This window comes from Nansenia antarctica, assembly GCF_963989245.1.
Source record: "Nansenia antarctica genome assembly, chromosome: 8".
In the NCBI taxonomy this organism is placed as follows: Eukaryota; Metazoa; Chordata; class Actinopteri; order Argentiniformes; family Microstomatidae; genus Nansenia; species Nansenia antarctica.
This window is the reverse complement of record NC_137678.1, coordinates 51,081,654-51,095,106: the sequence shown is the minus strand read 5'-3', so window position 1 is coordinate 51,095,106 and position 13,453 is coordinate 51,081,654.

Genomic DNA, 13,453 nt, shown 5'->3' with positions numbered 1-13,453 from the left:
TGCCAGTCAACAGGCACACAGTGCATGTCCCATAGTGAGGGGTCTCGTTTTTACATTAACATCGTAACCGCTTAGCAGACGATTTGACCACTTAACGACAATTACAGATTACAGGGACAGTCTCCCTGGAGTAGCTTAGGGCTAACTGCATTACTCAAGGGCACATTAGTGGTGGTGTTCCCAGGTGGGATTTGAACGCATGGACCTTCTGATCACCAGTCCAACTCACTATGCACTTGGCCTGGCCACCACCACTTCGCCTCATCTCCTTTAGAGAACCTGGGTTACATTCGTAACCTCCAGTTTTATTGAGCCTGAGTTAAGGAAGTTAGACATAATAGGTCTGGGATAACTGGATCAGGTTGTACTGTGTTCCTGCAGTTGACTCGGTCATATTTGTCTTTTGGAAGGGATCTCATGACACTGTTTCCTTTCTGTCTCTGTTCCATTCGCTCCTTAGGATATCGTTGTCTACATACTCCAGTGGTTTCCTTCACGTTCCCACCCGCTCCTAAAAGTTAAGACACACATCTCGCTCCTTCCTGAGAAACAGACATCTGTGTAAATGCCATCTAATAAAGACAATGGTTTTACAATCTTTATCTGGACTTTGTCTCACGTTTACTTTACGTTTTGACAGTGTGGACAGCTGCCGTAAATCGAGCGTGCCGACCACATAAAACAACCTGCTTTTCACTGCATAAACAGGGCGCAGAAAGAAACAGAAGCTCGAGATGAATTATACCTGAAGCTGTAAACAGACCTGCACTTCGCAAACGCACAAGTGTAAACTGTGAGGCAGCTCAGAATCCAATAACTACCAACGATTGTCGGTTGCCGGTATGACTATCTCTGTGTTCCAGTGCAGACACAGGCCCCTGCCATTATTCACTTAAATCTGAGTGTCTTGCAGCAATTCTTTTGTCTCACGGACAGGGAGCATTTTCCCCTCTGCTTCGATCCCCATCATCTCTCCAGGGTTCAGCACCTGTGTCTAACAGTTGAGGGTAGATACGTTGTGTCAAGCAGTCTCTCTCTGACTGCTCTAATTCGGCTCTGATTTCACAGATCGTCCTTTTACTCGCTGACACTGGGAGCAGGACAATTACTTTGTAATATTGCGCCGGCAATATTACAGACTGGTTTGACACACCAGACGTGTTATTCTGCAATGGTTGGTTAAGCAGAAATGAAAGGGGCATTTGCTGTACTTTTACAGGTCCGCAACTGTCAGCAAGTCTTGAGATCAAGAGTGTTTTTTCCCCCATGTATGATTTATTTTTAAATCATCGGACTAGCTGGATACATGAAAAAGCATTAAATGCATTATATTATCTGATATTGTATTATACATGTTGGCAGTGAGTGAACATAACATATTCAAGGCTTGGGCTCTCCATGGTTGGAGTAGCTTGGGGGTTAATTAATGGTTGGAGGGAAGAACTACGGCGGAAGGTGGAACAGAATTACAGAGGTTTATACAAATAGGATTAACAATAAAGACATGTATGCCGTTTAGGAGTACAATTGAATTCGAAGTGTGACCTTTGTGTCCATCTGAGTCCTCTAAATGGATGCTTCAGACGTTCAGCTCCTTTATTGACCCGAGCATTGAGATAAATGGCAGTGTGGGAATAAGAGGAAACCACTGACTTAACTGCAGTGATGTCAGAGGAAGGGTTCCTGCTCGGAACACACCCACACACACACGCACACACACACGCACACACACACGCACGCGCGCACACACACACACACACACACACACACACACACACACACAATTCTATTGTACAGAGAAAACATAGAGGACAGGAGGGAGGCCAGGGGAGGGTGAATGTAAAGTAAGGCTAACGAATGTGTGTGTGTGTGTGTGTGTGTGTGTGTGTGTATGTGTGTGTGTGTGTGTGTGTGTGTGTGCGTGTGCGTGTGCGTGTCCGTGTGCGTGTGCGTGTACATGTGCGTGCGTGTGCGTGTGCGTGCGTGCGTGTGCGTGTGTGTGTGTGCATACACGCTTGTGTGTGTTTGACTTCTCATTAACACATATAGACAGTCTCAGTGGTCCTGTTAGTGGCTTTGAATGATTTAAGCCCCAGCTCTAACAGGCCTGTCTGGGAGGACGGGAAATCTCAGACTCATACCATAGGAACCTCTTCCTGTTGCTCATTAGCACTCACAGGCTTAAAGAAGATAAACTGACTCAAGCGTACCTCACAAACACTCACACAACACAGCATTTGGCAACCGGCACCATAGTCAAAGCCTCCTCCAGACTATCTGTCATGACAGCATTAGTAACACAAACAGACAAGACGGGATGGACCGTGAAGTCAGTCATTTCCGACTTACTGAGAGAGGTCACCACCCAAACCCCAACTCTTTGTCTCTATCTACAGTATGTGTCCCTGACCTCAAATTGTGTGTGTGTGTGTGTGTGTGTGTGTGTGTGTGTGTGTGTGTGTGTGTGCGTGTGGCGTGTGTGTGTGTGTGTGTGTGTGTGTGTGTGTGTGTGTGTGTGTGTGTGTGTGAGGTCAGAGGGTTCAGCAAAGACATCTCTCTGTGTCTTGTATCTTGCCGATCTCCCACAAATCTTACATTTTCTCTGACCTCGATTTAATATGTTCAGACTTCGATGTTATGTTACCCCCTTTGGGATACTTAAAGGAGCAACTCAAAACAATGTCGAGCATATTGGCTTGGTACTCTATCAAAGCTGTTGCAACACGGTCTTGAACTGCGGATTATCAATGGGTTCTTTGTGCTTTTTAGAATAGTAGAGAGGCTCTGGGACACTGAACCATAAACTCCATTGATGACCAATTAGAGTCACGGCATCGATTTGCATTTTTATTAATGCCGACAAAAAGAGAGAGAGGATAAAAAAAATAGAAGCAATACTTAGTTCATTGATCTGCTAGAGTGTGCTATTCAGTCTTGCAAATGCAATTACACTATTTAGTTTCATCTATCCTCCACACACTGCTAGGTAACAATCTCAATGAGAAGGCTTTATCATGCCTTTATCAGTCCCTCAGCAGAACACTGTTTTATCTGTGCTACTGGGCACACAGCTCTGACTCCCTAAGCCATCTTGTCCAGGTATAATCACAGAGGTTTTGACATCCCCCAGTTGAATTATGGGGCGGCTGAGGCGCAGGAGGTAGAGCAGATCGGCGGTTCGAGCCCCGGCTGGCCACATGTCGAAGTGTCCTTGGGCAAGACACTGAACCCCAAATTGCTCCCAGTGAGCGGGGCCGGCCGGCGCCTTGCATGGTAGCTTGGCCGCCATTGGTGTGTGAATGTGTGTGTGAACGGATGAATGAGAGGCCGTTGTAAAGCGCTTTGGATAAAGGCGACAATATAAGTCAGTCCATTTAATTATTTTGTGGTGATAAATGAGAGGTTTTGAAATGTTCCTTGAGCTGAGACACAGGGTTGTAAGCAACAGCAAGCACCCTAGAAATGGTACAGTGGGTTATGGTTGAGGGTCATTATCATAATACATCATTGCATTTTTATATCAGGATATGTACTGCACATTCAGGCCTTTGAACATACAAACTGTATGCTGATCTGAACATGCTGCACTGTAGCTACACGCGTCAATCATGTTAGTTAGTGATTGTCAATGACACATTGACATCCCATGGCTGCACTGAAGACCTATTGTATAAAACATCTTCACTGCATCATACCCTCAAACATGACCCTGAGTGTTAACAACATTCCTACAGGTTGATTCCATTCTCCTGTTTTTGCGTAATTAGATCATCTTCCTGAACAAACTCACCATCACTGGGCGTCTCTGGGCTTATCCACATGAAGCAATTGCATAAGAATAAAATAAATAAGTGTGTAATGGTAGAAAAGAAAGCGATTAGAGCAGCGGCTCACTGCAAATGGAGGAGCCTGCTGCGGTTGAAAGCGTGATAATTAGGCATTCCTTTCAACTGGCGCCAGCACAGAGTTCCACTGATGTGCGACGCACCACTGCTCTATAACCGAGAGGCTTATGTCCGTAGATTCAAACACCCTACCTACTAAATTTAAACTTTTACAAAAAAAAACACATTGGCTTATTCACTGCTTGAAATGTTCCCCTGGTGCCAACCATGGTGCTTTATGGAGAGACAATAGGGTGTGTATGGGAGTACATGTATGTTGAGGAATGCAGGCGAACTGTGAATTTCCACAGTACTGTATCAACAACATTAGCTTACCAAAGGCATCTTTACTGAATATGTTCTGAAGTATCCACATAACTCACAATACATTATGCTTATAGGCAAATCATTGCAATTGACCAACATCTACATGTTATTGACATGACATGACATGACATTATCTGTTATTGAGGGGTGTGATACTTTACTATGACACAGTAACCTTTCAAACTGGTACAGCTGAGGTCTCCCATGTGGTTAGCGTGCGTGTGAGCGCGCCGCTTGCCTTTCACGTTCTCACTCATCAGGTCAGAGCAACGCCAAATAAGGCGACAAAAACCGATTTTCCAGGAAGGATCTTTCCTAATCGATGAGTCTAGGTGAGTAGTCGAGTACATGTTCACACTCCTGAGAGTAGCCAATATGCAGAATAACTTAATCGAATCGATCCAAGTCTCCCAAGTCGTTAATATAGGCTAGGCCATCGTGATCATAAACATGTCAGTAAAATGATGCCTATACACTTTAAAGTTTGCTATGATATTGATACTTAATTATGAAATTATGGAAAGGTATTTGACAGTAAAGCGATGCTCTCCACGAAACAGTTGGAACATGACATAATTATGATCATAGCCATTTCTGACCAAAACGCACCAACAGCATCACATCAACAGCTTTGAAAATGTGTTTTTGCACTTTGGCGCAAAGAATGAGGACACGACTCTTGGTCCCATGGGGATTTCCTTCTGTAATTAGATGATAAACTATTCAAGCTTGTCGATCTGGAGACAAAGTGTTTAAGAATGCTATCAGCATTGGACCGCCACATTTCCCACGGGCATCGGAAGAACATTCAACCGCTATGCACTATACCTCCCTTATACGGTACCCTCCCAAACTCTAAAATACTGAAATTAGGTCGAAGGGATAGACACTAAATGCGTATATAGCTGGATTCATAAGGTGAGAATGTGACATGGGAAATGCATCCGATAAAAACAACGAATGCACACCCATAATGCACACCTAGTAAGCTATGCATACGTCCACGCATTAATATGTCCCTGCATTCCGATCTATCTATTGGGGTTTGAAAAAATATATTTAACGAATGCAGTCTGCGGAGACTGGACAGACAATCTGCAGAGACAGAGAATGGCACTAAGAATACATCTGCCTTATTATAAAACACAGGGTATACAAATCATCATACTGTACTGACATGTCGACATAATATCAGTGCGCAAAACAATGCGCAAAACCACAGACCACTGCAAACATTTGGCCTATTCTGCAACTCTCTTAAATCTAACAAAAAAAACGATTATTCCGAAGACAAATCTATAAGGTCAAAATGTCACACACACAATTGTTTGTGCAATAGCTTACATACGGATGCCTATACTGAGTAAACATTCGGACGGTAGTCGCCTAGTCAGTATGCGCAACCCAAACGCATAGCCTATTCAATTAACTCTAGGACTAATCACTCATCACACATTAAACACAGGAGACACTTCGTTTCCATGGCCAACAGCAACCTAAAGCTCATGAGTTTTCATATACTTATTTGTGCCTGTCCAGGTATATACATATATATAGAGAGAGATAGTGTAGCAGACATTCAAGTGTAGATCATTATCTCACATTGGTCTCATTATAAATAATACAGCACACGTATCCCACTGCAGTGTGACTACAATTATGGATCTCCAATAATGGAGATTACAGGAAGCTACACATCACATGGGCATTACAGTCAATGCCAAAGCACATCTTTCTTTTCTGACCCTAAAAGGCTTGACACGACTGCAAGATAAACGCGAGGAATTCCACAACAATACCACCACAAGGAATGACCCAGCAACCTCAAATCCAAAGTCGCTTATATCAAACCCCGTTTTGATCAGTCCTGTATATGGCATTCAGTATTGCCTAATACTAGTTAGATTCCTCCCATTTAACATATAACCTGCAGTGCTTATCTTGAACAAATGCAAACAGCTACACTCCAAACTTTCAACCAGTTTCCATCGGTACCAATCGCGCTTTTACGCGCAAGGTATAGTGCGCCAAGGAGCTTCGTCGTCTTTGAAAGAGCCAAGCAGATCCCTCTCCCACCACACAAGAATCAAGTGTGAACTCAATGCGCATTTATAAGTCTGCATGCTTAAAGAACAGGGCCATGTATCTGTAGCATCAGTATTGTTTTTGAACGAGTGCCTTTTGACAATATTCAGTAATAGTATGATTTAGGTGTATTCATTTTTGGTATGATCATTTATATGCTCGACAACTTATTGCCTGATTTGCCAGCCTCGTCGGGCTGGAAGCGCTCTAGCAGCAACACCTCTATCCCCACTGAATCCCCCATCTGTGGAAAACAGATTATTTCATGAGGTACATAGACTATCAAAAGCCAGGACGGACATTGCATATCAACATGCGTCAACAAAAAATGCTACGAAAATGGCAGCGATTGTGTTCTTCCATTTTCCACATGGGGAAAACATTCTGCAGTTGACAATGAATTAATTTGCGCAATCGGGACAACTCGAATATGAACTGGATGTTGTGAAACTCGCTTGAAAAAGCAAAAAGCTGAAAAAACATACCAACTCTCAACAACATTTCTAGCCTGCTGATATGGATGGGGAGCGTGTCGCTGGATGAGTTTGAACCTTTCCAATCCAATACATCAATCGTGCAATCAGAAACCGATCGGCCATGCCAAAAAAGAAACAGCAAACGAAAATGTTGGGATTTTCCCTACTGATGTTTATCACTGGATATTTTTGTAATCATCGTGCTATCATACATGAGTTAATGCTTCTGGCACAGTATTTCTGTTGACAGCAGAAACAATTGACTCCTAACAAGAAGAGACACTGCTAGTAAGTAATGACACCCATATATTCAGTATTATATTTTTAAAAAGATAAAAGAGAAACACTTCAAAATCGACCGTAAAGGCAGAAAAGCAAATCATAGCTGTATGATCATTGATTTATTTTTGCGGAAGCTCAATTTCTGTGCGCAATGTAATTGTATACCTGCGGAGTTGCCGTTCAATATTCAGCTCTGGAGCAGAGGGCACGAAACTCATGATATATATAGTCCTCCTAAATGATGACAAATACATTGTTGTAGGTGTTAACTAGATTCGGGGAACTGTGCAAAGGGTACAGGGTAAGAGAAACGTAAGTGCCGCAGCGATTCCAACATGCGTCAAGCGACGGCACAACATAGGCTAAAGCGCAAACCACATTCACGCCTGGTTTCAAACATGCATAACATAATTCCTCTGATCATAATATATAATATAAAAGACACTTTCGCATTGCCCATCTAACCTGTAGGTCAAGGTGAACCTGTCGTGCATGTGTGTTGTGTTGTTGAGCCCAAAGTTCCAAAGACAATTTGTTACCGCGCCGTTTGACTTATCATAATAACTTTGAATAACAATTCACTTCATACTCCAAAACAAACAAACATTCAACTATACGCACAGATATATTGTTGTATTAATTACCCTGTTTTCAAGCGTTCATGCTCCCTGTACCGCCGGTTTCTTTCGTCCCGTGGTCTCTGGCAATGAGTTGGTCCGCTTCATCACACAGCTGCACGTCTGAGGACATGCTTGTAGAGTAAAGCTTTGGAGGCAATAGTAGCTTCTTGGCTGGGGAAAGTGCGGAGGGAGGAGAGAGTGTCTGAATGTGTATGAGAGGAAAGAGAGGGAGAGAGAAGGGAGGGGGGGGTCGAGAGAGAGAGAGAGAGAGAGAGAGAGAGAGAGAGAGAGAGAAAAGAGAGAGAGAGAAAAGAGAGAGAGAAAAAAAGAGAGAGAGAGAGAAAAAAGAGAGAGAGAGACAGAGCGAGCGAGAGAGAGAGAGAAAAAAAGAGAGAGAGAAGAGAGAGAGAGAAGAGAGCGAGCGAGCGAGAGAGAGAGAGAGAGAAAGGCGATAGAGAGAAAGGGATGGTATTCATCGTATCATTTTAAATATTGAAATATTGTTGTCAGTGATTTTTTTTTCTTTTTTATGATTGATGATTTGTACACAACAGTTTTGCTCAGTTTGCTGAAAACACAAACAGTTTGTTTTGCACGGTTGCATTTTATGTACTCTGAATGTACTGATAATGCATTTTCTATAGTTTACTTACGAACATGTCGAATGGGGTTTGTTGAGCGGAATGCGGGTAAACTCATTTCAGCACCATGGAGAGCGCACGCGTCGTTTGAATGGGAGCTGGAGGAGAAAAGTCAATAAGGAGGCAGAGCTGTTGATGCTCTTCAAAACGTACCTCTGAAGCGGAGGATTAAAAGGATGTTAGCTCTTTGACCGTACGTGCTGCTGAGACTGAACAGTACTCTCTGATGTCGGAGATTTGTTTTACCGCTGGGTACTTAACCCAGAGAACAATGCATCCTCGTGCCCAATGATCCCAGCATTGACTATAGGCACAAACTGACCCCCAAGATAGCGCTTCATGAGCAACCAGCCTTTTGTTTACATGCAAGCTGATATCCCATTGCAGTGGGACATACTGTGGAATTAATCGTTGGTTATCTCTATACATCCCTCGCTCTCTCTATTGCTCTCTGTTGTTTCAGCTGATTACAGAGCTATACCAATCATGTTCTTAAACGCGAGGGACTGGCCTTTTCAGAGTTAACTCATAAGTTTAAGGGATCATTTGTATTGTTACATATTATTGCTCAGCATACAATGTTGTCCAATAATTGTATTTTGTTTTAAGTTGCTGTTGCCCATTTGTTACAATTTGTCAGTTATTTTAACAAAAATAATTCTCACCTTACATTACATTACCATCCTGTAAGTTGTGTACATACAGTTACTGCAACGTTGCTCTGAAATTGACATTCTGGTTTCATTTGGTCCTTGCCAAAACAAACAGTGTCTTAAAATTAAGGACATGGATGTTTTACTGACATCTACTGGGGAAGTGTGTCTATCTGGTCTTGGTGTGTGTGTGTGTGTGTGTGTGTGTGTGTGTGTGTGTATGTGTGTGTGTGTGTGTGTGTTTGCGTGCATGCGTGCGTGCGCCTGTGAGTGTGTCTGTGTCTGTGTGTTTGTACGTGCTTATGCATGTGTCTGTCTGTATTTTTGTCTGACTGTCTGTCTGTCTTTGTGTCTATCTGGAGATCCTAATAAATCAAATGTCTGTGTCTGTCTGTCTGTCTGTCTGTCAGTCAGAAGATAATGTAAGCTTTAAATCTATTCATCTGGTCTTGGTGTCTGTCTTGTTTTTACCTTGTTTTTACCATTACCTGGACCACCTGCCCAAAGCAGCACCTTTTGTCCCCCTTCCAGTCTCTCACTTCATGTTTACAAAGCTATCACTCCAAGAAAAAGAACATTTCTGATTTCAAGCCATTATTGTTTGCCAAACTGGGAAAGGGGGTTAGTAGACTATTCTGTATGAATAGAGGCATTTCTAACTGCAGCTGCCAATTAAGATGGTGGATGGACCGTAATGGCGTTCTGGGTTTGGGAAACAGAGAAAGTATAGGCCTGCATTATTAAATAACAATGCTGGGTCACCCTGTGTAGCAGCTGAGCAGTTGCTAAATTGGCTTGTGAAATGTGGACAGCCTGCATATGAATTTGAGGGGGGTTGGTGAGGAAAATAAAGATAAGCCCAATAAGAGACAGGGATACATTGACTGTCCTCCTAAAGTGACGACTGTCATAGTTTGTAGTTTAATCTTAAGTGCAACTGTCAAAAAAAATGAAAAATACTTTTCCAACACTATCAATCAGAAAGACAAGTTAAACGCTGGTGTGAATGCTTTTGTTAATGGGAGATTTGTTATTAGTGTGATCATAAGTGCCAGCAATGGAACGTCATTATTCAATCCAATCCAGCCAAGAAACATACTTAGCAACAGTCTGATGCAGGCAGATACTATATTCATCCATATGCACAGCAAATCCCTTGCTAGACAAGTAATCTACACACACACACACACACCACACACGCACGCACACACACACACACACACACACACACACACACACACACACACACACACACAAAGACAAACATGGACAATAAACATAAACAAATAATAGATGCATGCCCTCTGCACACCAAATGTGCAGTCATCAGCCCATGTGTGCGTAAAAAAAGCTTTCAATGTAAAGTGATGATCAAGTGCTGCATATGAACGTGTGACATGACAGTTTGGTTTGAGTGCATCTGAATTAGAGTGCAGATGGGAGAAGAAGAAGATTTTTTCTTTTTGCCAAATTAGAATGTTTCAAAGTGCATGAACCCAAGCCATTCACTAATGTTCTATCTAGGGCTAATGGATGCATTTAGAGCCATAAACAGGACACACGTGAGTAAACGTGAGTAAAACAAATGTTTATATCTTTGCACTCGAGCAAATTTCAGAACCCTCCTTTCATGACTTTTCCTAGATATGTGCGTTCTACCACCCAGTATCCTTACATTTCCAAAATCACATCAGGATAAGCTAATATAAAGCTATTTAGCTTTTTTCTGTGTAGGAAGCAGACTAATTTACAAGCGGCCAACTAGTGGTTGTTGTGTGTAAATAGCAGCTTGAGCATTGTAAAGAGGGCTCTTTTAGTAGGTAAAAAAGGCACGGCTGTTCTAGTGAAGACATACACAAACTCTCAGTCCCTCAGTACTGGACCTGATTCATGTCCCTCCATTGATCCAAGCCTGTTATATTGACCCAGTAATGATCCCTCTCTCTCAACAATATGCTTTGAGAAGACCTGGTGTCAGACAATGTGTCACTGGAACCTTCCAACACACTGTCCAGCATTGTGACTGACACCAGGATATCACCATGGTCTTCATTCAAACTCTCATCTTCAAATGCTGCCCCTAGACGATATGTTGTGTAGGAGATTACTGGACCCCCATTGATCCTCAGGCTATCAGAGGGTAGCATTCAATACACCGCCCCACAGACACCGAGAGCTGCGTTTCACACAACCCAAAGCAGTTGTCCCCAAAGGAAAAGGAGACGCAACAGTCTTCAAGATCGTCAAACTGTCAACTCTCCCACTTCTACACGGTTGCGACGTGAAGCAAGGTTAGCAGCCCTCAGATACCTATCGGCGCTGAATCAAGTGTTCTACTCTGACTGACTGGATCGGAAGTCAAAAGGTCATCTGTGGGCCACAAGACTGTGTGAGGCCGCTGTGCCGAAGCTCAGCCATTGGCCGAAGGGGCTGACGGTGAGGCTACTCTTCACGCAGGCATTATTCATGGGCGGAGGAGGTAGTGGATAACAGTGTGGAAAGTCTTTGAGGGATTGGTCAGGAAGAATGTGGGACTGATGCACAAGACAGGGCAAAAAGATTTTGAGAAGATGTTTATTAGGGATTGTGGGTTTATAAGGGTGGGGATGGATGGAGGGTTGGAGTTTGATTTAGATTTTTGAAGATGGTTTTTTTTATTGTTGCATTCATTTGTTATTGATTTATGTTAAAGGGTTATTTTGGTTATGAAGGACTGACTGACGGAATAATAGATGGATGCATCTCATACCAAAATGGTATGGGTGTGTTTTTTTTTTTTTTTTTTTTTTTTGAATTAGAATACAATGAAGGCTAAAAAATGAACATGTATGAATATGTATAGCTATGATTGTATTTAAAAGAATATTTTTATAATAAAATAAAATAAAAATAAAGAGCCGCCGTCTAATGATCGCAAGGTTGGCAGATCAGCGGTTCGAGCCCCGGCTGGCCACATGTGGAAGTGTCTTCGGGCAAGACACTGAACCCCAAATTGCTTCCAGTGAGCGGGGCCGGCTCATACAGAAACTAGATGCATAGGCTGCTGTCCACTTACATTTAAAGACCACTGCACTATTGTTGTCCTTGAGTGCCTATGATATAATGGCACGATCATATCCTCTTCCGTGAACCCGGGATTCCTCCCCTGGTGAACCCGGGATTCCTCCCCTGGTTCAGTCCCTGGCCCAGAATATACTCGGGGTTCTGCTGTGATAACACGTAAATGAGCTGGCACTGGAGCACTTTGTCTTAATCAGGCCCGACAAGTCATTGACAAACTAGGCAGCTCTCAATCCACCAGGGACTGACTGGCTGCAGTGGTGGCGAGAGGGACAGAGGCAGGGAAGGAAAGAGTGAGAGAGAGAGAGAGAGGGTGAGGGGGGGGGACTCAGACTACATCTCTGGAAATATGCACAGATCAATAAAAGAGAAGGAGTAAGCTGTTTACCTGCAGTATAGGGACCAGAGAGTAGGACAACTGACACTATTCGGTCCATTAGCGTATAAATTGCTTTCACCTGTGTTGTGTAAAGGAACTGCATATGTATTGCTGTTTATTCTAGAGAGAAGAGATGCAGAATGTAATTGGGATGACACATCTCAGTTGTCCATTAACTCAATTCCTTTGGCTATACAGCCCCTAGCCGCTTAATGGATGACTAAGCTTATGGACCCGTCCACTTTTGCCAGCCAATCAGCAGTTGTCTGTTGAACAATTCGTGGGACACATGCTATCATGCCATTTTTCAGGCTACAGTTACAATGGTGTGTGTTGTGGTGTGTATTGCTTTCGCAGCATTCAACAAGGTTGCTTTTCTTTTTTCTCTCTCTCCAGTGCCTGCTTCGCTTCCCTGTGGTCCCACTCAGGTTGGACTGAGCAGTGTGTGTGTGCGGTAATGAGCAAAAGCTCGCGTGTTCCGGTGCGAATCAGTGTATTAGCTGTGTTTTTAATGGGAGTCCGGTGACCCTGCCTGCCACGGTGCGCTGCATGTCAACACGGAGGAGGCTACAGCTGTTGGCCTTTGTGAGGTTCCCGTGTAAGGGGCCAACGCCACCATTAGCATGCTCCACCACTTCAGCACAATATCTTGCTGAGGTGCACACAAGGGAAGGCGCTTGACTTGACTCACTCTAGTCACCACGATATATAGCGTTTGCCTGTATTCGTTTCCTCCTGTATAACTATCGTATGTTGTAAAGCGCTGTAGTCACTTCAACGCTTTAGACTTATAGATATCTTATCTTATAGATAATCGTTTTTTAATTTCCTCTTTGCGAGGCTATCTCGGAGAGGTGTCCATCTTTTCCTAATTGGCACCTGAACTCGTGATTGATTTGATACCAATCGTTAAGATTGCGGCTTTCCCTTCCAGGTGGAGACAGCGAGAGAGAGAGTGTCTTCGATCAGGCTTGGGGGTTAATAATCTTTAACCCAGAGTCTCTCCGTTTCAGTCTGTTTTAAATGTCCCTAAATTAGCTTATTAG